Source organism: Miscanthus floridulus, chromosome 3 (genome assembly GCF_019320115.1).
Source record: "Miscanthus floridulus cultivar M001 chromosome 3, ASM1932011v1, whole genome shotgun sequence".
NCBI classification, from domain to species: Eukaryota; Viridiplantae; Streptophyta; class Magnoliopsida; order Poales; family Poaceae; genus Miscanthus; species Miscanthus floridulus.
The window spans coordinates 32732632-32760600 of NC_089582.1; the positions used below are offsets into that span (position 1 = coordinate 32732632).

At 46.5% G+C, this 27969-nt stretch overlaps 1 long non-coding RNA gene across 5 annotated transcripts; it reads right to left on the minus strand.

The window, feature by feature from the left end:
* Positions 1–560: 560 nt before the first annotated feature.
* LOC136545396 (uncharacterized) lies at positions 561–27969 on the minus strand. 5 transcript variants are annotated; one of them, XR_010781013.1, is made up of 7 exons: positions 27026–27969; positions 26850–26931; positions 26441–26651; positions 25709–25798; positions 22300–22372; positions 13606–13674; positions 12255–12269 (listed from the first exon to the last, which is right to left on the minus strand). It is a non-coding gene; the product is annotated as an uncharacterized lncRNA (long non-coding RNA). The 5 variants fall into 5 exon arrangements; XR_010781016.1 differs by lacking the exons at positions 12255–12269; positions 13606–13674 and adding an exon at positions 561–575 and having other exon boundaries at positions 27026–27968; XR_010781014.1 differs by lacking the exon at positions 13606–13674 and having other exon boundaries at positions 27026–27968.

Here is a 27969-nt window from a genome sequence, read left to right on the forward strand (position 1 = left end):
CATCTCCCAAGTGTTATGGAGTCATCTCCAAAAGTGGCACTGATACCCGCAGCATAGTACACACCCTCGGGATGAGGCCCATACCCAGCCCGGTATGCCCCTCTTGCCCTTTCGGTAAACTGCTACAAACTAGAAAGAGCAAGGTACTAGACTAAGACCAGAGCCATGTAGTCCTCATGGTTGTACTGTAAGTCCTGGGTTACCACTTAAAGTTAAGTCCTTATGAAGAGAAACTAGAGCACCCTAAGATAAGGCCCAATGCTCTAGCCCCCTTGGTTCCAGGTTGCTAAAAGCATCTTTTAATACCATGTTGCATATATCTTTAATCAATATTAGTTGGAGCAAACTGAGCATACCACCCACATGCAAAACCCATAGGTATATCAAGGACATGATAATCAATATCAAGGTAGGTAGACTCCAAGCAGTTCATTAACATATGCACATGAATTGAGATTTCATTATAGTGAATAGGTAACAAGGAGCCTCATATTATACTTGCCTTAATTCAAAGTATCGTTGCTGGTCTTGATCCTCAAAGTGTTGCTCTAGATCACCGACTCAAAACTCACTGTCTACTCAAGATCAAACAGCACCACCCAGGCATCCATACAATCATGCATAGCAAACAAAGCTATAGATTAGAATAGTATATCAATCAACATAAAATCAAGATGAAAAGTTTGTAAAACGAATCTACGTCTCGCTACGATCACACAGACGCAAAGATCACAAAAATCGGAGCTAAAACGAAGAAGTTATGAATTAAACAAGTTTTCCTTTAGTAAAATAATAGATTAAATCTAACCTCGAATTTTAAAAGTTGAAAACATGTTCAACAGTAGCATGATCATGTAGGTTACTTAATTACGAATCTAACACAATTTGAACGAGTCAAATCGGAGTTAAAACGGAGATTTTACGGCTAAAACAAGATTAGTGGTAAAACTGTAAATAGGTGAAAACGCACTTTTAAGTAACCGAAAAGAATACGCTTTTAAAACAAGAAGGCATAATATGTGGAATGCGCGAAGGACTGCGGGTTGGATAACAGAAAAGCGCAGGGGTCCTTTTGAAATAAGCCAGGGACTGCGGGTTAAGACTGAAATAATTATAATGGCCTTTTTGTAAAATCACCTGCGAAGGGGTAAGTTCTAATCCTGGACTTTGATTTTAGATCGGACGGCCGGGGTGGATTGGGAAGTTCAGGCCGGCCGGAACAGAACTCCGGCGTGGTGGCTTGCCACTGACGGCGGTGGGACCTCACCGGAATCGGGTTACCAAGCTCCAAACTTGACGGGAAAAATACCAGGAGATAGAGCATGGTAAGGCGAGCTCACCTAGGGTACTCGGGTCGGCCGGGGAGGTTTCGGTGGTGACGTGCAGCTCAACGGGAAGCTCTGCACCTGCGAACAACGGGAAGAGAGAGAGGGAAAACGGATCCTAAAGCGACCTAATTTCCACGAAGGAAAATCCACAGAGTCGAAGTGTAATAAGACCGTTGTAGATCATATTACCCGAATTCCAGTCGAATATCACATCCATACAACATAATATCAGAGTACAAATAGTGCAGAATTACATAAATTATTACATCGCCGCATTGGCGGAATCAAAAGTAGCATTCATTCAGAACAGCTTGAAGATAAGATCGCCAAACTCGAGCGTAGGTACGAACCCCTCAACCGTCAAACTCCTCGGAGCTAAACTCCTCAGCAGAACCTGCGTGCCAAAATGTATCAGTACGATTTGTACTAGCCACTCTCACCCTATGAGCATTGCTTTGTGAAAATTGGATGCAAGTTGGATATAATCAAAAGGAACCTATAGGGCTGGGGTTTCCTATGTTTTAGCATATCAAGTATATAATAATAGTTGGTCAAGTTTTAATACCATTCCCACACACATTCCACCCCATTCCCTTTCCCGAGCCAGGTTCGATCCTAGGATCAATATACCACCATCTCCATGTCATCACCACATCACCACAATACCATCGCTCAGTCGATAGGCCAACTCCCTCTCGGCACTGTCTCAAGGCCCGTAGCCCCAGGCTACAACCGACACTCTCTTACGGGGGAAGAAGAGAAAGACTCATCTCATTATCTAGTCTAAGCGAAACCTAGGAAAGGTCCATAGCCGACAAGTCAGCACATATATCAATCGATCAACCATACACTCTGCAGAGGTTTCATAACCACAAGATGTGCCTTCTTCGCTGACCGTCGTCAACTGGGCTGATTCCGGCCGCTTGCTAGCCTAGGATAATGGCACTCTACCATTCAGCCCTGGTACACCCCAAGTCCAGTCTGGGGTGGCTGAAACTGAGTCATGAGCTGGGTCCACAAGGTCTCCATGAAGTCTCGGAAGGGTGTGGGGGAAATCCTCCACGCCCCGTACCTCCTTACACTATCTGCTATCAACCTAGCAGTAGTGGCAAAATCCTACCAAGTAGTCTGGCCGTCCTGCACCATATAGGGCGAGTGATACGTAAGGCTTCCCGGTGAATCTGAGTACTAGTAAGTCCTTAGGGATGACCAAGCCAGAATGTCTCCATCAGGGTTTCTATTTATCGTGCCACCACATCACCTCCATCCCGAGCTCCACCCATCATAGGTTCACACCCAGGTCCACCTCATATACCATTTACCCACCATAGGTATCCATTTCTAGGGGTGCCTAGGTAGCACCACATGGCAAGACTTGCCCCAGGCTCATCGTATACTCCAACTTGGTCGACACAACCCTCACCCTCCACACACCCAAGTCACACACGCAGCACTCTCCCCATAGTCCAGATAACACCAGTTTCCACCACACATTGATGTAGTATAAGCGTAGTAGAAGTATAGGTAATGAAATATAGCAGCAAGCGTGTGTCTAGCCTAATAGCGGGGTATGCAGAGGTAAGGTTGCGTCAAGGTAAAGGCCATCAAGTAAGCATACTACCATGTAAGTCCTATCATAGTATGATTATAACATTAAAGTAAAGCAAAAGCAGTTCTATATTAGCCATGCGTAATAGGTGCTACGAGATTGGGTGAGATGTGGCACCTTTAGTGTAGTCGTCTCTGTACTCCTCACGGTACTCACGATCCTCGTCCGTCTAGTTCTCCTTCGAGTCTACATACGTTCGAGTTATAGTCGCATTAGCGACGTCTATAGAGTAGCACAAAGAAGCAATCAAAATTCAAAAGAGCCAAATGCACTTAAACATGGATTCTTCGCGTAAAGCTCGATTTTAGATGAATTTTGGTCCTAGTTTCGTATTTTTCTGAGGTCGTATGAATTAGTTATGAATTTCCAAAGTTTAAATCATCTCTGAAAATAATTAAGGCTGATTAATTCAAGGCTGACATGTGTCACACTGTGACTGGTCCACGTGGCATGCTGACGTCACCACGACGTTAGCATTGCGTCATTGGCTCGGCTCCAAGCAGACAGGTGGGGTCCTGCTGACGTCATCTTGACATCAGCATGACGTCATCAGCGTTATCAGTGCTGACAGGTGGGGCCAGGGCTCTGTGTTGCTGAATTGTGGGCCCGGTCAATGGTTAGCTTAGGCCGGGTCCAAACTAGGCTGGTTGGGCCTGAATACGGGCTGGGCTTTGGCCCGCCATGTGGCGTGCGTTGGTGCGGCCACGTCGTCTTACTGGGCCACTAACGGGCCATGGTCCATGGGCGCAGGTGAGGCGCGGTTCATGGTGAACCCTCCTGCGTTGGTCCATAGACTGCAGAGCCGGTCTATGAAGGACTTGGTCCACTGACTCCTTCCCAGGGTTTGGTTCACGTGTACGGCATGGTCGTGGTCGGAGCTGCTCGGCGGAGCTGCTTGGGACGTGGTCGGCGTGGTCGTGGTCGGCGAGGTCATGGTCAGAGCTGCTCGGTGAAGCTGCTCGGGACGTGGTCGGCGTGGTCGTGGTCGGCGAGGTCATGGTCGGAGCTGCTCGGCGGAGCTACTCGGGACGTGGTTGGCGTGGTCAGCGACTAGGGCTTCCTAGGGCTCTGGCCACGGCGAATGGCGGCGTGGGTTCGTTGGCGTGCATGGATAGGGCTGTGGTGGTAGCGAGAGCCCAGTTGGAGGAGTGTGTGAGCTCCCCAGTGCTTCTACGGCCATGGTGGGCGTGTTGACGGAGCTCCTGGTGCTCCTAGTGGCTCTAGCCACGGTGGTGGGGGCAAAATAGAGGTGGTGGCGCTCCAACGAGGTGCGGTGCGGCAACGCAGGGCTCCGGTGGGCTCCTTCCTCGGCTAAGGTGAGCGCAGTGTGTCTCTCGTCATGGCGGATCCAGTCGAGGTGTCAACGTCGCCTTTACTGCAATGTAGAAGATGCGGTGGTCTCACCATGGTTGTGCTCTCGGCCATGGTGAGCGTGCCTATGCATGTGCGCTCCTGCTCCGATGTACAACGTCATAGCTCGGTCCTCCTTTCAGCTGATGGCAGCGCACATGGCGCGTCCTGGGTCTCGGCAAGCGTGGCCATGGTGGTCTCCCTATCTAACTAGTTGGGCTAGGATGGAGCTCGAAGCTTTAGCAAGGTTTTGATCATGGCGGTGCACGTTCCATTTGGCTAGGGAGGTGGTCTCAGCAAGATGGCTCACCGCAGGGTGTCGAAGGCGATAGGATGGTGGTGTAGTGGCGAGGCGAGGCCGTGATGAGGCGATGCAGTGCCGTGCCGAGCAGCTACGTCGCTGTAGCTGATCGGGGCGACGCTCCTAGGTCTCGGCAAGGTCCTCCCCGCAGCGGCTTCCTTCTCCTCCTTGCTTCTCCCTCCTCCCTCTCTCTCGGCTTGACGCTGTGTGGTGCTGTGCCACCAGCGGCGGCGGTGAACGGGCTGAGGGTTAGGGCTCACGAATGTTGACTTTTATAGCCAAGCTCCAAGGGCTCCAATGGCGGACGGCGATTGGGCGGTGGTGATACGTGTAGCGCATCCGACGGCCCGCATGCGGTAGCGTAGGCGCGGCGTAGGGGAACAAGGTCATGCGATTTGCATGACCCTAGGCCCGCGCCTGCCACGCTGGTCAGCTCCTGGTCGCGTGGTGGAGAATGCATGGGTGAGAGGGAGAAGATGCTACTATGCTGACAAGCGGGGTTAGGTCGTCAGGCGCTTGGCGCGATGTGGCTGCGTGCTGCATGTGATGGCTGACGAGTGGGCTCGGCTTGTCAGCGGCTGTGCGCGTGCGGGCGGCGATGCTGGGCTGGCTTCGTGGGCTACATGCGTGAAAGGGCAGGCGAGGCTGGTTCGCAAGGCCGAGCAGGCCTGGGCTGCTGCTGCTCCCTCTTCTTTCCTTTCTCTTTTATTTGTTGCCAATTTGGTTAGGGTTTATCATAAATATTAAGTAAGTTAGTTAAACATCACATAAGGCAAAAGAATCCAAATCACAAGTGGGTTTAAGGATGCATGCATGATTTATTTAGGAATTTAATTACACATGTGGCATAAAACCAAACTATGCTTATAATTTTAACCTAGTTGGGTCACATCCAATCCAAAACTAGGGTTGGGCTTCTACATGTGTCACTCAACATCACATAGGGCTAGAACAAAAAATTTGTAGTTGTGATTTTTGGTGTGTGGATTTTTGGGTTGTTACAGTCCTACCCCCTTAACAGAATCTCGTCCCAGAGATTAAAGCGTAACGTACTCTTCGAAAAGGTAAGGATATTGTAGCCGGAGGTCAGACTCTTTCTCCCATGTTGCTTCTCTCTCAGTGTGATTGCTCCATTGGATCTTGCACATAGGAATAGTTTTGCTTCGGGTCTCTTTGGTATCTCTTCCCAGAATTCTGATAGGATGTTCTTTATACTCGAGAGTGTCTTGAATGTTAAGTGTATGAGTTGGAACTACTTCATCAGGCACTTTCAAACACTTGCGTAGCTGTGAGACATGGAATACGGGATGTACACCCGCCAATTCCTCGGGTAGCTCAAGTTTGTAAGCGAGTTTTCCAATTCTCTTGCGTATCTTGTATGGCCCAACAAATCTAGGGGCTAGCTTTCCTTTCACATGGAATCTGACAGTTCCACGTAGCGGGGATACCTTGAGATAGACGAAGTCTCCCACATTGAACTCAAGTTATCTTCTTCTTTTGTCAGCATAGCTCTTGTATCGACTTTGGGCAATTCTCAAATTCTCCTTTACTTGAGCAACTCCTTCTTCTGCATCTTGGATCTTAGCGGAATCAAAGAATGATCTTTCACCCGGTTGAGACCACATCAAAGGTGCCTTACAAGGTCTGCCATACAACGCTTCAAACAGCAACATCTTGATGCTAGCTTGGTAGCTGTTGTTGTAAGAGAACTCTGCATAGGGTAGGCATTTCTCCCAATTAGAGCCATAATTCAGTACACTAGCGCGAAGCATGTCTTCTAAGATCTAATTTACTTGTTCAGTTTGTCCATCTGTCTGTGGGTGGTAAGCGGTACTGAAATCAAGTTTGGTTCCAATGGACTTGTGCAGGGCTTCCCAGAATCGGGACACAAACTGAGGACCATGATCAGACACATTTCTAGAGGGAGCTCCATGCAGTCTGAGAATATGCTCAACATATAGATCTGCTAATTTTTCGGCATTGGTCTTGGTCTTAACTAGTACAAAGTGAGCAATCTTGGTCAAACGATCAACAATCACCCAGATGGAATCATTGCCTTTCTATGAATGGGGCAATCCAACTATGAAATCCATGGATATGTTCTCCCATTTCCACTCGAGAACGTCAAGGGGCTTTAACAATCCTGCAGGCCTTTGATGTTCTGCCTTGACTCTATTACAAGTGTCACATTGTGCCACAAGTCCCGCAATGTCTGTCTTCATGCCTTTCCACCAAAAGTGTTTCTTCAAGTCTTGATACATCTTTGAACCTCTAGGGTGAATACAGTACTTGGAATCGTGAGCTTCTGACAGAATTTCCTCTCGTAGTGCTGGATCAGAAGGAACATAGATTCTGTCCTTGAACCAGATGGTTCCTTGTTCATCTTCATGGTGGTTGGTCTTGTAGCCTAGTTTCATCAGACCACAGAGATATTTGATCGCTTCACAATTTTCCTGAGCTTGACGGATGCGATCTGTGAGATCATACTGTATGCAGAGCTCATTCAACAAGCCATGTGGTAGCATCTCAAGCTGGAAATCTTCAATCTCTTCCTTGAGCTCAGGTGGTACGGATTATGTGATCAAAGTGCGACAGTAACTCTTACGACTGAGAGCATCTGCGACTACATTAGCTTTTCCCGGATGATAGTGAATCTCTAGGTCATAGTCCTTGATCAATTCTAGCCATCGGTGTTGCCTCATATTCAGATCTTCCTGAGTGAAAAAGTACTTCAAGCTCTTGTGATCGGTATAGATATCACACTTGTTGCCTATCAAGTAGTGCCTCTAGATCTTCAAAGCATGCACAACTACTGCTAACTCAAGATCATGGGTTGGGTAACGGTTCTCGTGTTCTTTCAACTGTCGGGAAGCATATGCTATCACTCTTCCACCTTGCATCAATACACAACCAAGTCCTTGACGGGATGCATCATAATAGACCACAAAATCTTTGCTAATATCAGGCAATGCTAGCACAGGAGTTGTGGTAAGCTTCTGTTTCAATTTCTGGAAGTTTTGTTCACACTCGGGCATCCATTCAAACTCCTTAGTCTTCTTCAGAAGGTTGGTCATTGGACGGGCTATCTTGGAGAAGTTCTCAATGAATCGGCGATAATATCCAGCCAATCCCAAGAAACTTCTGACTTCTGTCACATTACGGGGTTGATCCCACTCTTTCATAGCTTCAATCTTGGCTGGGTCAACTGCAACACCTTCAGCTGACAGTACATGGCCTAGGAAGGCAACTTCCTGTAGCCAAAATTCGCATTTGCTAAACTTTGCGTAGAGCTGATGTTGTGCTAATTTCTCAAGCACGGTTCTCAGATGATGTTCATGTTCTTCTATGGTGGGTGAATAAACAAGAATGTCATCAATGAATACTACCATGAACTTATCCAGATCATCCATGAAAACCTTATTCATCATGTTCATGAAGTAGGCGGGAGCATTCGTGAGTCCAAAGGATACCACAGTGAACTCAAACTGCCCATACCTAGTCACAAAAGCTGTCTTCGGGATGTCACCCTCTCGAATCTTCATCTGATGATAACCAGATCTGAGATCAATCTTGGAGAAATACTTGGCACCTCGAAGCTGATCAAGCAGATCATCGATTCTTGGTAGAGGGTACTTATTCTTAATGGTGACTGCGTTCAAGTTTCGGTAATCAATGCACATTCTCATTGAGCCATCCTTCTTCTTAACAAACAGAACAGGGGATCCCCAGGGTGAAGCACTGGGTCTGATATATCCCTTCAAGATGAGCTCATCAAGCTGTTTCTTGAGCTCGGCCAGTTCATCAACTGACATGCGATAGGGTCTCTTGGCAATGGGTCCTGTTCCCGGCAGAAGATCAATGATGAAATCTACATCACGGTCTGGTGGCATACCTGGTAATTCTTCAGGGAATACATCAGGATAGTCTCTGACCACAGGCACATCATGAACTGTCTTCTCCTCTTTCTATGATTCTAAACTGGCTTTAAGGGCACATAGGATAGAGGTGGACTTTCTGGACTGGGGTTCACATCTAATAACTTGGCCTGATGGGTGGGTCACTTGGACGTATCTAGGTGAACATGATATGATACCTCGATGAATGGTTAGCCAATCCATGCCTAAGATGACATCTAGGTTTGTGGAAAGTAACAGGGTTAGGTCGGCTTCAAAGATAAGACCCTCAATGGTAAGACTTACTCCCTTATAGATGTGGGTGCACTTTAAGTCTCCTAAAGGTGAACTGGTGATGATAGGCTTTCCACATGGGGTTACAGGCTGGTCATGCTCTCGTGCAAACTTGGATGATATGTAAGAACAAGTTGCTCCAGAGTCAAATAGAACTGATGCAGTGTTGCCATTAACTAAAAACATACCGTACACAACGTCAGGGGCAGCCTGTGCTTCCTCGGTGTCCAGATGGTTGAGATGTCCATGGGTAGTAGATCCCTTGAACTAAGACTTCTGAGCGGCTGAGTTCTGAGGGCACTCAGCAGCTTTGTGACCCGGTTGGCCACAAGCGAAGTAGGTGAAAGGCATACCGCCTGTAGGGGTTGGCGCGGGTGCCTTCTAGTTTCCAGTGCTTGGTGCGGAGCGGTTCTATGCTGGGCGTTCATTCACAGAGCGGGAACGGTTGAAACGGTCCCGAGTGTTACGGTCCTGAGCATAACGGTCCTGGGTATAATGATCTTGAGCAGGGCGGGAGTATTTGGTGGTGTAGGCTCCACTACTCTTACTCGATCTGGGGTTGTCATCCCTATTGTGGCGAGAGCGTTCCCTGGATGGTGCATCCTTGTGGAACCTCTTGCGATCACGGCCACAGAAGGACTCCTCAGGCTTACGCTTCCTCTCCCTATACTCCTCTCTAGCTTCAGCATGATCCTTCTCAATCTGGATGCAGCGATCCACCAGAGCACGCAATGTGTTACTCTCAATACCACCAAACTTCAGCTTGATGTGCGGGTTAAGTCCCTTGCGGTAATAGTGCAACTTCTCCTTCTCAGAGTTCACAACATAGGAAGGTGCATAGCGAAGAAGATTGGTGAAACGAGTGGTGTACTCAGTCACCCTATCCTTTCCCATCTTGATGTTGCAGAACTCCTCGGCTTTGGCCTCCATGATACCCTTGGGAATGTGATACTCAGTGAATGCTTCAGCGAACTCATCCCATGAGATGTTGGCAGGGTCCTCATGGGAATCACTGAAACTATCCCACCAGGCATGTGCTACACCTGTGAGCTGGTGTGCGGCTGCTCCAACACACTCATCATCGGTGAAAGTAGTGAGGTCAAGCTTCTTCTCCATCTCCTTGAGCCAGTCATCGGCTACAAGCGGGTCAGGGTCGGTGCCATCATAGGTAGGTGGCCTTAGCTTCAGAAATCCTTCTAGCTTCCTTTGGAAGTCATTCTGCTGACCTCCCTAGCGACGGTTTGCTCCGTTAACCAGAGCTGCAAGAAGTTGGGTCTGTTGTGCCATCACTTCTACCTGGTTCGGTGGTGGTGGTGGTGGAATATTCTCCTCAGGTGGCGGGGTATTCTCCAGGTTGAAGGGTATCCCTCCACGTCCACGTCCACATCCACGGCCACGGCCACGGCCACGGTTGTTGCCACCACGCCCCCCATTTGGTTCAACTGGTTCGGGGGTGGGTGCACGTCCATGGTTCATTAGGCGATCAGATCGGCAGTTTGACATCTGCAACACGGATCATGGGAATTTTAGTGTTTGTGCCATAAGTGCTTATAACTTAGTATGATTATATGATTTTGACGATTTAAAGAAACATTTATTCTATCCAACACTCATTACAAAGAAGCAATAAGATCCATAAGATGCAATAAGATCCAAAACATTCATTACATGGGTTTTTATTGCATAGCATCATCTCCAGTAGCTACACTTAAAGACTTGCGAGAATCGTACTACACATAGTGTCTCATATTACATCTCATAAGGGGTACATCATGGGGTATAGCTTATGGAAGCTACTAACATGACTCATGACCATGTAGGGTCATTCTACTCTAACTCGTACACCGCAATTGGGATACGACTGTTCTCGATCTCGATCTCCTCGTCTGACTTGTGAAGTCGGGACACGTACTTCAGGGCCTCGGTGAGCTCCTCAGTAGGCTTGGCTTCAGGTAGGGTAGGGTAGGCATCTAGGTTGAGGCGAGTCGAGGCTAACTCAAACTCCTCTATCCTAGGCTTCATCTTGCTACGAATCTTCTTGGGTAGCTGATCCCACATACCCTTCATCTCCCTGAGGCGCTTCCTATCAGACTTCTGCCAAGCCTGCCATGTCCTCTCACACTTGTCCTATAGGTACTCGTTCTGCCTGAGTGCCTCGATCAGGTGACCCTAGTTGCGAACGGCATTCCACCTAAACTCCTCTAGCTCTTGAGTCATGGTCTTGTTCTGAGATTGGATTTTCAGCATACCAATCCACTTGGACCTCTCTCTATCTCCTCTGCGGTTGAACTCGGCCTTCTTGTCATCCAACTCTCTCTGCAACTCCAAGACCTTGCTGTCGAGTTAGCAGTTCCTGTTGCCTAGGTCGGCGACTTTGTCCTGTAAGTTTGCGACCTTGGTTCTATGGACTTCTTCACGACGGTTGAGCTCGTCCTATAGCTTGGCAACTGTCTCTAGTAGACTAGCTCGCTCCTATGCTCCCTACGAGTCTCGCTCCTGGTACTCCCACAGAAGGGCCTAGTTCTGATGTCTCCTCTGCTCCAGCTGGGTCACGTACCTGTCCTGCTCTAGTAGGTGAATAGCTAAGATGCGAAGGCATCTGTCCTCCTCGACAAAGATAACTCTGCCGGCTGCAAAACTCTACTCACTAGGGGTAAGGCTGAGGTCGAGGGCCTAGGGAAGTAGATGGAACTCTGTCGTCTTCAGGTGCTCGTAGTGGTCCCTTATCACTCTGCGAAGTGCCTTGTGTGAGATAGCTTGCAGTCCCTCCTCGACTGTGTCCTCTATAGTCATCTCGGTGAAAGCTGGGACAGAAGGTAAGGTAGTGCTAGCTAGGAACTGGGCTGAGGTGACAATCGGTCCTTCGATTCCTCCTTCCTAAGCTGGCTTCCCGGTGCAGGTGACCTTGACAAGCTCGTTGGGGACTCTTAACGTGACGAGAACTCGGTAGAGGGTCTGTGCAAAACCCCCGAGCTCACGTAGGTTGAAGGTAAGCTTGGCGTGGTCTAGAGGTAGCGGTCCTAGAGGCGGCCAGTCGACGTTCGTTGCCATCTGCATGTTTTAAGGAACAGGTGTTAGCAGGTCAATAATAGATAAGCCTTGCATAAAAGTAAATGCAGGGTCGGTATATAACCGAAAGAGGGGCTATTCATGTCCTATTCTATCGTCCATTTCGGAGGGTTTCGTCCTATGGTCAAGTATGGCTCTGATACCAACTGAAGCGACCTGATTTCCGCGAAGGGAAATCCACAGAGTCGAAGTGTAATAAGACCATTGTAGATCATATTACCCGAATTCTAGTCAAATATCACATCCATACAACGTAATATCAGAGTACAAATAGTGCGGAATTACATAAATTATTACATCACCGTATTGGCGGAATCAAAAGTAGCATTCATTCAGAACAGCTTAAAGATAAGATCGCCAAACTCGAGCGTAGGTACGAACCCCTCAACCGTCAAACTCCTCGGAGCTAAACTCCTCAGCAGAACCTGTGTGCCAAAATGTATCAGTACGATTTGTACTGGCCACTCCCACCCTATGAGCATTGCTTTGTAGAAATTGGATGCAAGTTGGATATAATCAAAAGGAACCTATAGGGCTGGGGTTTCCTATGTTTTAGCATATCAAGTATATAATAATAGTTGGTCAAGTTTTAATACCATTCCCACACACATTCCACCCCATTCCCTTTCCCAAGCCAGGTTCGCTCCTAGGATCAATATACCACCATCTCCATGTCATCGCCACATCACCACAATACCATCGCTCAGTCGACAGGCCAACTCCCTCTCGGCACTATCTCAAGGCCCATAGCCCCAGGCTACGACCAACACTCTCTTACGGGGGAAGAAGAGAAAGACTCATCTCATTATCTAGTTTAAGCGAAACCCAGGAAAGGTCCATAGCCGACAAGTCGGCACATGTATCGATCGATCAACCATACACTCTGCAGAGGTTTCACATAACCACAAGATCTACCTTCTTCGCTGACCGTCGTCAACTGGGCTGATTCCGGCCGCTTGCTAGCCTAGGATAATGCTACTCTACCATTCAGCCCTGGTACACCCCAAGTCCAGTCTGGGGTGGCTAAAACTGTGAGTCATGAGCCGGGTCCACAAGGTCTCCATGAAGTCTCAGAAGGGTGTGGGGGAAATCCTCCACGCCCCGTACCTCCTTACACTGTCCGCTATCAACCTAGCAGTAGTGGCAAAATCCTACCAAGTAGTCCAGCCGTCCCGCACCATATAGGGCGAGTGGTACGTAAGGCTTCCCGGTGAATCTGAGTACTAGTAAGTCCTTAGGGATGACCAAGCCAAAATGTCTCCATCAGGGTTTCTATTTATCGTGCCACCACAGCACCTCCATCTCGAGCTCCACCCATCATAGGTTCACACCCAGGTCCACCTCATATACCATTTACCCACCACAGGTATCCATTTCTAGGGGTGCCCAGGTAGCACCCCATGGCAAGACTTGCCCCAGGTTCGTCGTATACTCTAACTTGGTCGACACAACCCTCGCCCTCCACACACCCAAGTCACACACGCAACACTCTCCCCATAGTCCAGATAACACCAGTTTCCACCACGCATTGATGTAGTATAAGCGTAGTAGAAGTATAGGTAATGAAATATAGCAGCAAGCGTGTGTCTAGCCTAATAGCGGGGTATGCAGGGGTAAGGTTGCGTCAAGGTAAAGGCCATCAAGTAAGCATACTACCATGCAAGTTCTATCATAGTATGATGATAACATTAAAGTAAAGCAAAAGCAGTTCTATATTAGTCATGCGTAATAGGTGCTACGAGATTGGGTGGGATATGGCACCTTCAGTGTAGTCGTCTCTGTACTCCTCATGGTACTCACGATCCTCGTCCGTCTAGTTCTCCTCCGAGTCTACATATATTCGAGTTATAGTCGCGTTAGCGACGTCTATAGAGTAGCACAAAGAAGCAATGAAAATTCAAAAGAGCCAAATGCACTTAAACATGGGTTCTTTGCATAAAGCTCGATTTTAGATGAATTTTGGTCCTAGTTTCATATTTTTCTGAGGTCGTATGAATTAGTTATGAATTTCCAAAGTTTAAATCATCTCTAAAAATAATTAAGGCTGATTAATTCAGGGCTGACACGTGTCACACTGTGACTAGTCCACGTGGCTTGCTGACGTCAGCATGACATCATCGGCTCGGCTTCGAGCCGACAGGTGGGGGTCCTGCTGACGTCATCTTGACATCAGCATGACGTCATCAGCGTTATCAGTGCTGACAGGTGGGGCCAGGGCTCTGTGTTGCTGAATTGTGGGCCCAGTCAACGGTCAGCTTAGGCCGGGTCCAAACTGGGCCGGTTGGGCCTGAATATGGGCTGGTCTTTGGCCCGCCACGTGGCGTGCGCTGGTGCGGCCACGTTGTCTTACTGGGCCACTAACGGGCCGTGGTCCGCGGGCGCAGGTGAGGTGCGGTTCATGGTGAACCCGCCTGCGTTGGTCCATAGACTGCAGAGCCGGTCTATGAAGGACATGGTCCACTGACTCCTTCCCAGGGTTTAGTTCACGTGTACGACGTGGTCGTGGTCGGAGCTGCTCGGGACGTGGTCGGCATGGTCGTGGTCGGCGAGGTCATGGTCGGAGCTGCTCGGCGAAGCTGCTCGGGACGTGGTCGGCGTGGTCGTGGTCGGCGAGGTCGTGGTCGGAGCTGCTCGGCGGAGTTGCTCGGGACGTGGTCGGTGTGGTCGGTGACTAGGGCTTCCTAGGGTTCTGGCCACGGCGAACGGTGGCATGGGTTCGTCGGCGTGCATGGACAGGGCTGCGATGGTAGCGAGAGCCCAGTTGGAGGAGCGTGTGAGCTCCCCGGTGCTTCTATGGCCATGGTGGGTGTGTTGACGGAGCTCCTGGTGCTCCTAGTGGCTCTGGCCACGGTGGTGGGGGCAAAACAGAGGTGGTGGCGCTCCGACGAGGTGCGGTGCGGCAACATAGGGCTCCAGTGGGCTCCTTCCTCGGCTAAGGTGAGCGCAGTGTGTCTCTCGTCGTGGCGGATCCAGTCGAGGTGTCAACGTCGCCTTTACCGCAACGTAGAAGATGCGGTGGTCTCGCCATGGTTGTGCTCTCGGCCATGGTGAGCGTGCCTAGGCTGCTCCCTCTTCTTTCCTTTCTCTTTTATTTGTTGCCAATTTGGCTAGAGTTTATCATAAATATTAAGTAAGTTAGTTAAACATCACATAAGGCAAAAGAATCCAAATCACAAGTGGGTTTAAGGATGCATGCATGATTTATTTAGGAATTTAATTACACATGTGGCATAAAACCAAACTATGCTTATAATTTTAACCTAGTTGGGTCACATCCAATCCAAAACTAGGGTTGGGCTTCTACATGTGTCACTCAACATCACATAGGGCTAGAACAAAAATTTTGTAGTTGTGATTTTTGGTGTGTGGATTTTTGGGTTGTTACAGATCCTGTGGCTTTGTAACCTCTATGCGGAGAGCAGAAGGCAGAGCGTGACGACGGAGAGGCGTCCAGCAGTGGTGGCGGATGCGCTTTTCTCGTCGGCGAGATCTGTCGAGCTCGGGATGGTGAGGCTAGGGCTCGGACGGTGCTGCACTAGAGTCAAGGGAGGGCGGAGGCACCTGGGATTGCTATTTATGGGGTGGCGCTGGCTTAGAGCGCACGCAAGATGCAGGGGAAACAGGGCGGCAGCGGACTCAACCGGAGCACAATCCAGCGCGACCATGTTGCGAGGTAGGGGAAAGCTCTAACACGTGGCCGCAGGGTGGTAGCGACGGAGGGCGCGGGGTGGCTGTCCAAGCCAAGATGGGCCGGCTGCTGGCTATGGGGGAAGGCTAAGCGGCCAACGCAGTGAAGCAGAATGGGCCGCGGCCGTGGAGGAAAAGCAGGCCTGGCCAAGCGGAGCAGCTGGGCCGGCGGGGTGAGGAAATAGGCCTGCGGCCAGGAACCAGAGAAAGGAAGATGGCCTTCGGGCCAAAAGCCAAGGGAGGGAGAGAATTTCATTTTCTATTTCTGAACCAATTTCCAAACAATTTTTAAATGCAAATTCGAATCAATTTGAAATTCGATTTCAAACCACACAATACAAAAATGATATGCAGCAGTATGAATACTCAACCATGTTGCTAAACTTTTGTTGAGTTTTAATTTCAATAAAGATTATTATTTTCCCTAGGTTTAAATGTACGCAAAAATTGATAATTAAATGAATTTAATTCTATTTAAAGAAAAGCAAATTTTAGGGTGTTACAATTCTACCCCCCTTAAAATGAATCTCGTCCTCGAGATTCGGACGATACTTACTCAAAAAGCTACGAGTATGTTTTTCTTAGATCCTCCTCTCTTTCCCAAGTAGCCTCATCTTCTGTATACCGATTCCACTGAACCTTACACATTTTTATAACTCGGCTCCTTGTAACTCTTTCCGCCGTCTCCAAAATCTTTACCAGAAATTCCTCATACGTAAGATCTTCCTTAACTGTAAGCTCCTCTAACGGTATCTGCTCCTTGAGTACGCGCAAACACTTCTTTAGTTGAGACACATGGAACTCATCATGTACACCTAACAAACTCTCAGGTAATTCCAACTGATAAGCTACTTCTCCACGTCTCTCTAAAATCTTGAAAGGTCCAATATACCTTGGTGCTAATTTTCCTTTCATATTAAACCTTCTCACATTTCTCATTGGTGACACCTTTAGGTAAACTGCTCCCCTATTTCAAAAACCAATTCCCTTCTCCGAGTGTCAGCATAACTCTTCTATCTTGACTGTGCCACTCTTAGGTTTTCCCTGATAGTCCGCACTTGCCTTTCAGCATCCTTGAGAATCTCAGGTCCAAACACTTGACTTTCTCCTGTCTAATTCCAGAAGAATGGAGTTCTGCACTTTCTACCATATAGTGCCTCGAATGGTGCCATCTTGAGACTCTTCTGGTAACTATTGTTGTAGGAGAACTCAGCGTAACACAAACTCTTATCCCAACTTGTACCATATTGCAAAGCACAAGCTCTCAACATATCCTCTAAGATCTGATTGGTTCTCTCTGTTTGTCCATCAGTTTGTGGATGATAAGCTGAGCTGAAATTCAACTTAGTGTCCATAGACTCATGCAATTTCTTCCAAAAGTGTGATGTAAACCGAGTACCTCTATCTGACACAATCTTCTTAGGAACTCAATGCAAACATACTATCCGTTGCATGTATAATTCTACCAGCTTTGCACCCGTATATGTAGTCTTGACTGGTATGAAGTGAGCAACCTTAGTCAACCGATCTACTATTACCCAAATTGAGTCATAGCCACCCTGAGTGCGTGGTAATCCAACAATAAAATCCATACCAACTTCTTCCCACTTCCACTCAGGTATCTTCATAAGTTGAAGTAAACCTACTGGCCTTTGATGTTCTGCCTTGACTCGTTGACATGTGTCACATATCGCTACATACTCGACCACATCTCTTTTCAAACCATACCACCAATACTTCTCCTTCAGATCTAGGTACATCTTGGTACTACCTGGATGGATAGAGTATGCTGAGTTATGAGCTTCTCTTAGAATAATCTCTCGAATGGACTTTATCGCTGGCACACATATTCTCTTTCCGAACCACACTGTCCCCTGATCGTCCAATCGGAAACCGGGTGCTTTGCCAATTGTAATAAGTTCTGCTATCTCCTTGATTTTCTCATCTTCCAACTGACCCTTGCGGATCCCTTGTTCAAGTATAGGTTCCACTTCTAATTCCATTGCATTAGCAACTATTCCCAAATTAATATGCTCGAATTTAGCACATAACTCCTTAGGTAACTGTGTCACTAGGGCTGCATTAACATAGCTCCTTCGACTCAAAGCATCGGCTACAACATTTGCCTTGCCAGGGTGATAATGTACCTCCAAATCATAATCCTTGATTAGCTCTAACCAACGACGTTGCCTCTAGTTCAAATCTGACTGAGTGAAAATGTACTTCAAACTCTTATGGTCGTTATAGATGTCACACTTATGCCCAATGAGATAATATCTCCAAATCTTCAACGCATGAACCACAGCTGCTAACTCCAAATCATGGGTGGGGTAATTTAGTTCATGCTTCTGTAGTTGCCTAGACACATAAGCCACTACTCATCCTTCTTGCATAAGAACACAACCCAGACCAAGTCGAGATGCATCACAGTAGATGGAGAAACTCTTGTTCAGATCTGGTAGTACCAGCACCGGAGCTGTAGTCAACCTTTTCTTCAACTCTTCAAAACTAGCTTGGCATTGCTCAGTCCATACAAACTTAGCATTCTTCTCAAGTAGAGATGTCATAGGCTTGGCAATCTTAGAAAAACCTTCAATGAACCTTCGATAATATCCGGCCATTCCTAGGAAACTCCGGACTTCACTTACATCCTGAGGCGGATTCCAACTCAACACATCACTAACCTTCTTAGGATCCACAGCTACTCCACCATTAGAGATAACATGCCCAAGGAAAGAGACTTCCTTCAACCAGAACTCACACTTGCTTAGTTTAGCATACAATTGATGTTCTCTAAGTTTCTGCAGAACTAATCTCAGATGCTCTTCGTGTTCTGCTTCTGTTTTGGAGAAGACTAGAATATCATCAATGAAGACCACAACAAACTTGTCGAGATATTCCATAAACACCTTATTCATCATATACATGAAGTATGCGGGGGCATTAGTCAATCCAAAGGACATAACCATGTACTCATATAATCCATACCGAGTGGTAAAGGCAGTCTTGGGAATGTCCGATGAACGAATCCTCAACTGATGATAACCAGAGCGAAGATCAATCTTGGAGAACACACAAGCACCTCGTAATTGATCAAACAGACCATCAATTCTAGGCAAAGGATACTTGTTCTTGATGGTTACCTCATTGAGAGAGCGATAATCCACACACATCCTCTGAGTACCATCTTTCTTCTCAACAAATATAACTGGGGCTCCCCATGGTGAAGAACTAGGACGTATGAAACCTTTATCCTGTAGCTCCTTTAACTGTTTCTTAAGTTCTTCTAGCTCTTTGACTCCCATCAGATATGGTCTCTTGGCTATAGGTGCAGTTCTAGGTAAAAGCTCAATAATAAACTCAATATCATGATCTGGCGGCATACCCGACAAATCATCAGGAAAAACATCTAGAAACTCATTAACAACATTAGTCTTATCTATGGTTACACATTCCATCTGATTGACACTACACACCTTTCTTCCTTTTGTAGTTGCCTTGCATATAACTTCTTCTCCTGACTTGGATGTCAAGTGAACTGTACCATTCTCACCTTGGATAATAGCCTTTCATGGATTTAGCCAATCTATTCCAAGAATTACATCTATGCTTGAAGACTTCAGCACAATCGGATTTGCCACAAACTCTACCCCCCTTATTTCAACTCTTACACTAGGACACATTAGTGTAGCGTGTATATCCCCACAAGGTGAGTCAACTAACATATGTTTCTTCATAGGACACTTTGGTATATTATGCTCCTTAACAAAACGATGTGCAATAAAGGAATGTGAAGCTCCAGAATCAAACAAAACCGATGTAGGGCTTGAGTTGACTAGACATGTGCCAAACACAACATCGCGGGCTTCTTGTGCAGATTCTATCGCCACATAATTGACTCTGCCTTGCACATGAGTCCGTTGTTTATGGTTTCCGTTGTGGGATTGTTGCTTATTTGGCTTCTTTGGACACTGACCCGCACAATGACCGGGATCACCACAATGGTAGCACTTCTTGCCTGAAGAGGGGGTGTTGGGCACACTATCCTTCATTGGGGAGTTGATGATGGGTTCCTGAGGTGGACTCTGGTTCACATACTGTTGCTCTTGCTGGTGTTGAGGGAGTTGTTGAGGAGGATCAGAATCCCACTGACTAGCTGGTTCCTGGTATCTCTGCTGAAATTCTTGCTGGGGAGTGTAGCGGGGGCGTGTGTTGCTACCAATAGATTGGCTTTGAATTCTCCTTTTCTTCTCTTCTATTTCCCGACGCTTATTCTCAATCAAAATGGCTCTATTCACCAAAGTTTGGAAGTCAGGATACTCAACAGTCATCAACTATAGTTGAAGTCCATCATTTAATCCTTTCAAGAAGCGTTTCCGTTTCTTAGCATCACTAACCACCTCTCCTGGAGCATAACGTGACAACAGAGTGAATTTGTTACGATATTCACACACTGTCATGGAACCTTGTTTCAAGTTGAGGAACTCCTCCTCCTTGATTTCTACCAAAGCTTATGGAACATGATAAGATCGAAAGGCAGTCTTGAAATCTTCCCAACAAATCTGATTTACATCTTTCCCAACCTGAAATAATTCCCACCAGTCTGAAGCTGCTCCTCGAAGTTGACCGGATGCATAAAGCACTTTCTGATGGTTATTACACTTAGTTATGTTAAGTTGTCGCTCCACGGCTCTAAGCCAGTCATCAGCTTCTAGTGGGTTGCTTGCATGAGAGAATGTCAACGGATGTCCCTTCATAAATTCACCACGCTTGTCCCTTGGTGGTACTTGATATGGGTTGATGCATACATTCTGAACATAGGTCTGTAGCAATTGAGTCTGTGTCATCATAGATTGCTCTATAGTTGGAGGTTCTGGTGGCGGTGGATTAACATTAGGGGCATTCCTTCTGGCATCACGTGAAGCACTTCTCCTAGTAGAAACCATCTGTTTGCAACATTTAGCACAATTATTGGTTGTAATCCATGACTTTTGGGCATCTACCTTAGGAGATATAACCCGATGAACACTGACTGCTCAGAAACAGCACGCGCAGAGATGAAAAAGACCAACCCAACTATCTAATCATTCGTCCTTATGCCTTATCATGTAAACTAAATGAAATTGTGAGCATAACCCACAAAATCATTACAATCATTACAAAGATCCAAATCAAGCATGAACATCAAGACAACCATTCAATCATTACAGGTTCACATCTCAAGCATTAGGACTCAATGACTCTACTCATGTTACTAGCGTTCTTGTTGTATAAAGGGCTCAAAACTCTATAGCTTCACCTTCATGTTGCGCAAGAATGTGGTAAGTGATAGCTCTAAAAGCAATTCAAAACAAGGGGTGTAGATAGGGACAAAATTTATAGCAACAAGGAGGAGATGAACATCAAAGACAATAATATAGTATAGGAGAAAATAGCAAGGTTTATAGATCAAGGATTTCATAGCGAATTCTGAACCTTAAAACGACCCTTTTCTAACTAGGCTTGCGTCCTATAGTCGACATAGCTCCGATACCACTTTGTAGCACCTGGTTTTAAGGACAAAACCAGATACACACCATATGTGTGCCCAGAAATTCAATTCACACATAAAGTTACAAATGAAAGGGTAATATCAAAGATAATGCCATTATTACATAGCGCATAAGTAGTTGTTACAAAAGACATAGTCTTACTTTACAGTATATACTATAACTCTATTCTTCTGGCAAAGCCTCCAACACCACAGGAATCTTCAACTGGTTCATCACAAGCCTAACACCACTTGGAAAACTCCACTGAAAAACCTCCAACTGGTACCCATCCGGGATTTTGCCGAAGTATTGAAATAAAACAAGCGTAAGCTTCTACCGCTTAGCAAGCATAACATGAGGGGATGCAGGATCAAAAGGCTTGACACGGCTGAACTGCGGTAAGCACTTTTAGTTGGTCATATTTTATTATTAATCATAAGTTGCTAAGTTATGCTTAGGCTCCCGAATATAAATAATTAGAGATATCAGCAATTTTAATCATAACCCAAACCATCCGAGTAACCAACTATTCAGTAAGGGTCCAGGCCGCTCGTGACCGTGAGCACGGCTGATATATCAGTTTTACACTCTGCAGAGGTTGTACACTTTCACCACGAGTCGTGTTACCCATATGCCTGGGTTTGCAACTCCCAAAACACTTCCAAGGTGAGCAGGCAGGGTACACTACGAAGCTTTTCCCCAGTCGTTCTAATAAGGAGCAGTCGCTAAGGATTCCATCTCCCAAGTGTTATGGAGTCATCTCCACAAGTGGCACTGATACCCGCAGCATAGTACACACCCTCGGGATGAGGCCCATACCCAGCCCGGTATGCCCCTCTTGCCCTTTCGGTAAACTGCTACAAACTAGAAAGAGCAAGGTACTAGACTAAGACCAGAGCCATATAGTCCTCATGGTTGTACTGTAAGTCCTAGGTTATCACTTAAAGTTAAGTCCTTATGAAGAGAAACTAGAGCACCCTAAGAAAAGGCCCAATGCTCTAGCCCCCTTGGTTCCATGTTGCTAAAAGCATCTTTTAATACCATGTTGCATATACCTTTAATAAATATTAGTTGGAGCAAACTGAGCATACCACCCACATGCAAAACCCATAGGTATATCAAGGACATGATAATCAATATCAAGGTAGGTAGACTCCAAGCAGTTCATTAACATATGCACATGAATTGAGATTTCATTACAGTGAATAGGTAACAAGGAGCCTCATATTATACTTGCCTTAATTCAAAGTATCGCTGCTGGTCTTGATCCTCAAAGTGTTGCTCCAGATCACCAACTCAAAACTCACTGTCTACTCGAGATCAAACAGCACCACCCAGGCATCCATACAATCATGCATAGCAAACAAAGCTATAGATTAGAATAGTATATCAATCAACATAAAATCAAGATGAAAAGTTTGTAAAATGAATCTACGTCTCGCTACGATCACACAGACGCGAAGATCACAAAAATCGGAGCTAAAACGAAGAAGTTATGAATTAAACAAGTTTTCCTTTAGTAAAATAATAGATTAAATCTAACCTCGAATTTTAAAAGTTGAAAACATGTTCATCAGTAGTATGATCATGTAGGTTACTTAATTACGAACCTAAATTTGCACGAGTCAAATCGGAGTTAAAACGGAGATTTTACGGCTAAAACAAGATTAGTGGCAAAACTGTAAATAGGTGAAAACGTACTTTTAAGTAACCGGAAAGAATTCGCTTTTAAAACAAGAAGGCATAATCTGTGGAATGCGCGAAGGACTGTGGGTTCGATAACAGAAAAGCGCAGGGGTCCTTTTGAAATAATCCGGGGACTGCGGGTTAAGACTGAAATAATTATAATGGCCTTTTTGTAAAATCACCAGCGAAGGGGTAAGTTCTAATCCTGGACTTTGATTTTAGATCGGACGGCCGGGGCGGATTGGGAAGTTCAGGCCAGCCGGAACAGAACTCCGGCGCGGTGGCTTGCCACTGACGGCGGCGGGACCTCACCGGAATCGGGTTACCGAGCTCCAAACTTGACGGGAAAAATACCAGGAGATAGAGCATGGTAAGGCGAGCTCACCTAGGGTACTTGCGTCGGCCGGGGAGGTTTCGGTGGTGATGTGCAGCTCGACGGGAAGCTCTGCACCTGCGAACAATCGGCGGCGGTGAGAGGAACACAGAGACCGGAAGAGAGAGGGGGAAAATGGATCCTGTGGCTTTGTAACCTCTATGCGGAGAGCAGAAGGCAGAGCGTGATGACGGAGATGCGTCCAGCAGTGGCGGCGGATGCGCTTTTCTCGTCTTCGAGATCCGTCGAGCTCGGGATGGTGAGGCTAGGGCTCGGACGGCGCTGCACTAGAGTCAAGGGAGGGCGGAGGCACCTGGGATTGCTATTTATGGGGCGGCGCTGGCTTGGAGCGCACGCAAGACGGAGGGGAAACGGTGCGGCAGCGGACTCAACCGGAGCACAGTCCAGCGCGGCCACGTTGCGAGGTAGGGGAAAGCTCTGACGCGTGGCCCCGGGGTGGTAGCGACGGAGGGCGCGGGGCGGCTGTCCAAGCCGAGATGGGCCGGCTACTGGCTGCAGGGGAAGGCTGAGCGGCCAACGCAGTGAAGCAGAATGGGCCGCGGTCGTGGAGGAAAAGCAGGCCAGGCCAAGCGGAGCAGCTGGGCCAGCGGGGCGAGGAAACAGGCCTGCGGCCAGGAACCAGAGAAAGGAAGATGGCCTTGGGGCCAAAAGCCAAGGGAGGGAGAGAATTTCATTTTCTATTTCTGAACCAATTTCCAAACAATTTTTAAATGCAAATTCGAATCAATTGGAAATTCGATTTCAAACCACACGATACAAAAATGATATGCAACAGCATGAATACTCAACCATGTTGCTAAACTTATGTTGAGTTTTAATTTCAATAAAGATTATTATTTTCCCTAGGTTTAAATGTACGCAAAAATTCATAATTAAATGAATTTAATTCTATTTAAAGAAAAGCAAATTTTAGGGTGTTACATAGTAATATATTGGCTCTCTATATAGTGTTTGTTTTGGTCACCAAAGAATATTTAATTGTTTGTTTGAAAGCCAATACATAATTCTACAAATCGGAGGGGTACTTTATCTAGTACTCTACACATAAATTTCATGTTATGTCTATGACATGATAGTCTTCAGTATGACACCCAATTTTGGGTAGCTAGCCCAGCTAACTAATGCATATTTTCATTGCCAGTTTGCGACCGACTTTCATGATCAAGGGCAAAAACCGGTGGTGATGAGCACTTTAGAGCCCACGGTGATGAAGTTGTTGTAGTAGTGAGACATATTTCGATACCTCCTGTTTGAGGCCTTTTTCTCAACAAACGGGAGAGTTTACCCCATACTAAAGTATATTCGTTCGCACCCAAAATTGGCCAACTCTTGATTTTGGGGAAATCGGCTTAGCTAAATTTCAAAACTGGCTAGGCCTTCTTTGAGATTCTTTTTTCTCTCAGATTCTAAATTTGGCTTCGCCAATGTAAATTTAAAGTGACACAGAAAAACATTTGTCTGTACAGGTTACACCTTTATTAACAGAGCGACACGTTATGGGTAGTCTGTAGTAAGCCGCAAGGCTCGAACTCCACTGGACACCAAGTCGTCGGGGGGGGGGGGGGGGGGGGGGGGGGGCGCTGTGCCGCTCCCAGCTCTTCTCCTGCTCATCCCTACCGCGACACCGGTTCAAGGTATGGCTTGAGCTACAGTGCTCTGGTTGGTAGGCCGGCTGCCGCTATCACCGCTGCAGAGCAAGTAGGGTTAGGGATTCTCATGTGGCATGCCACGTGTGGGCAGTGAGCGAGTGGCTGAGTGGGTGTGGTGTGGGTGCGTTATGGTAGGGGGGGCTTGTCCTTTGTTCTTCACTAGGCCGCGCGAGTTGGGCCTCTTTTGGGGAGCGCAGAAGTGGAATCACTACAGGAACTGCTGGCTTCCCCGAGTGCCAGTTGCACTCGGGGAAGGCCCAGTTGCACTCGGGGAAGCCTTCCCCGAGTGCAACACTCGGGGAAGAGCCTCCGGCTAATCCTCTCACGGGAAAGTCGCCTTCCCCGAGTGTCAAAAATCGTGCACTCGGGGAAGGCTTTGCCGAGTGCCATGCTGGCACTCGGGGAAGACTTGACGCCGTTGGCCGACGGCCGACGTCGTTTTTTTTTTTTTGATTTTCTTCCCCGAGTGCAACACTCGGGAAAGATTTTTGAATTTTTTTTTTAAATACTCTTTGCCGAGTGCCACAGTTCAGGCACTCGGGGAAGAAATTTGTTTTTTTTAAAAAAATCCCTCTTCCCCGAGTGCCACAGCACAGGCACTCGGGGAAGCCACCTCTAAATTTTTTTTTTTGTTTTTTGCTTTTCCATGTAAACAACAAAGCATATATATATATATATATATATATATATATATATATATATATATATATATATATATATATATATAATTCAAATCAAGTAACAACAATCTTTTCTCAACTCTAACATATATTTAAGCATTTCCAGGAAGTACACCAATTCACACTAATCTGGAGCTAATGCCATGTACTCATCATAACATAGAAACAGGAAAATATATCAAAGGATGCCTCAATTCAGTTTACAGAACAAATGAAATCATGTTGTGCAGAGCATACCAATCTGTTTTGTGCTTTCTAGCTAGGGATTGGAGCACTCCTTGGAGTTAATGTGTTTATCCCACTCTGCCCTCTACCAAATTTAGATTCCTGTAAGATTAAAACCACAAATTATGCGTCGGTCAGATTATAAGCAGATAGCATGGTCACATTCACATTCAGTAGGTAGATAACAGGACTACAGGAGCATGGTCACATTGACATTCAGTAGGTAGATAACATGATCTTAGCCAATCTAAAAGAAAAAAAAAACAATATCATGCATCAGCATGACATGATCTCGGTCCTTGTCCAGCAGCATGAACATAAAAAAAAAGCCTTAAAAAGTGACAGTTTTCATCATTCAGTCTCCATTCAGTTTTCAGAGACAGAATTTTCACAGGAATATGCAGTTGTAGTTGCATAAATTGCTACGTTGGTGAAAAATTGCTGCACAATAATTATAAGCTGCAGATTTGACCCGTTCCTAACTAAAATAATAAAGACAACCATTTGTCATAACTGAAATAAGCTGCAGATTATAAGCTGCAGAATTGTAAGCTGCAGAATTATAAGCTGCACAAGAATTATAAGCTACATATATCAACGATTCCTAACTAAAATAATCAAAACACAAGCATTTGTCACAACTAAAATAAGCTAGCTGCAGAATTATAAGCTGCACAAGAATTATAAGCTGCAGATTCCAACGGTTCCTAACTAAAATAATCAAGACACAAGCATTTGTCATACCAAGAACTGTTGTGTCTGCAAAATTTATTGAACCTCCTCTATTTTGAGCTGGATCATCAGAACTCATGCGCGATTCTTGGCCTCTGCGTCTCTTTGTCTTGTACTCAGTCTTGTACTCATCAGAAGTCCAGTATTTGGCAAGCAAGGCCCAAACTGCCCTGTTGCACCACCCCACCCAACAAGTCAAGTACTGTTCTATATATCACACTTTCTGCACATAACAAGGACAAGAAACAACACATATATTTTAGTTTCACAACAAATTGGCACAGCAATCAACCAATAGAGGCATTGTAGTTAATGTCAGAAAAAGATATAACGAAGCATGCATCTTACAAACAGATACATTCGACTTAATGTCTAACACACAAATGTCATCTCAATCAAATGCACAATTGATGATACTTACTGCTTTGTTGCTTGAAATCTGTCGATGCTAGTACTGTTACACGGTACACAGATCGTTGCCTCCACAGATCCTCAATTCATACCTAAAAAGTTGCTAGAGACAATCAGATTCTTACATAGGAGGAAGCTATAAATGAATGACATTCACCATTCACATGGGCAATGAAGGGAGCTTACCAGCCAAGCAAAAGGCACAAGCTACTCAGATCAAACCTGAAAAAAGGTACAACAATCTATTTAGCTATATATGGATGTTATCTGCAGAAATCACAAAATGTCCAGTTCCTTAACTCAGCAATGATCTAAAGTGCTGTGAGACCCAACAATTCGGAGAACACATGTGTTTTATATCACATAAATATTTTAGTTCACAACTACTAATCGTAAATATATAGACCTGTTGCTACCACAAAAAAGAACCCTTTTCAGATCACTCACAAAAAAAATACACTAAATTTGTAGCTTATCTGAAATTGAATCCAGCAATGCCACTAGTTTTGAACCAAAACTGAAATCAAAACAATACCATGTCCCCATCTTAGAACTGACCTCGGAATCTGTAGGTTTCAGATCCTACTATCGAATTAGATAAAAAAGAACCTATAGCAACTAAAATAACGAACTCCAGGGCGCCATCAAGCCGGAGGGTGGTCTGTGCAGGCTGCCGGTAGCCTGGGTACCCGGTGGATCTGCGGCTGTGTAGATGTGGAGCCCCGGCAGCCCTCGCAAAAGGAAGGGGATGGCCGTATGCGGGGCAGGTCGGCGCCGAGCACGAGCGCAGCTGCGCTGGAACCGTCGCCCACCGCCCGCACAGGAAGCTGGTCGCCCGCATAGGAGCCGCCGCAGGAGAAGCCGCCCGTCGCCTCCGCAGGAACCGCCGCTCGCCCGCAGGAGCCGCAGCCGCCGCAGGAGACGCCGCCCGGCCACGCAGGAGTCGCCGCTCGCCCGCGCAGGACACGTCGCCAGCTCGCCGCCCGCGCAGGAGCCGCCGACCGCCGCCGCATAGGAAGTCGCTCGATTTTTTTTACGGAGTCGCTCGATTTGGGAGCGAGACGCGGAGGGGAACGAGTGGATAAGCCCGAGCAGGCATGTACGGAGAGCGTGTGTGTGATGGAGGCCAG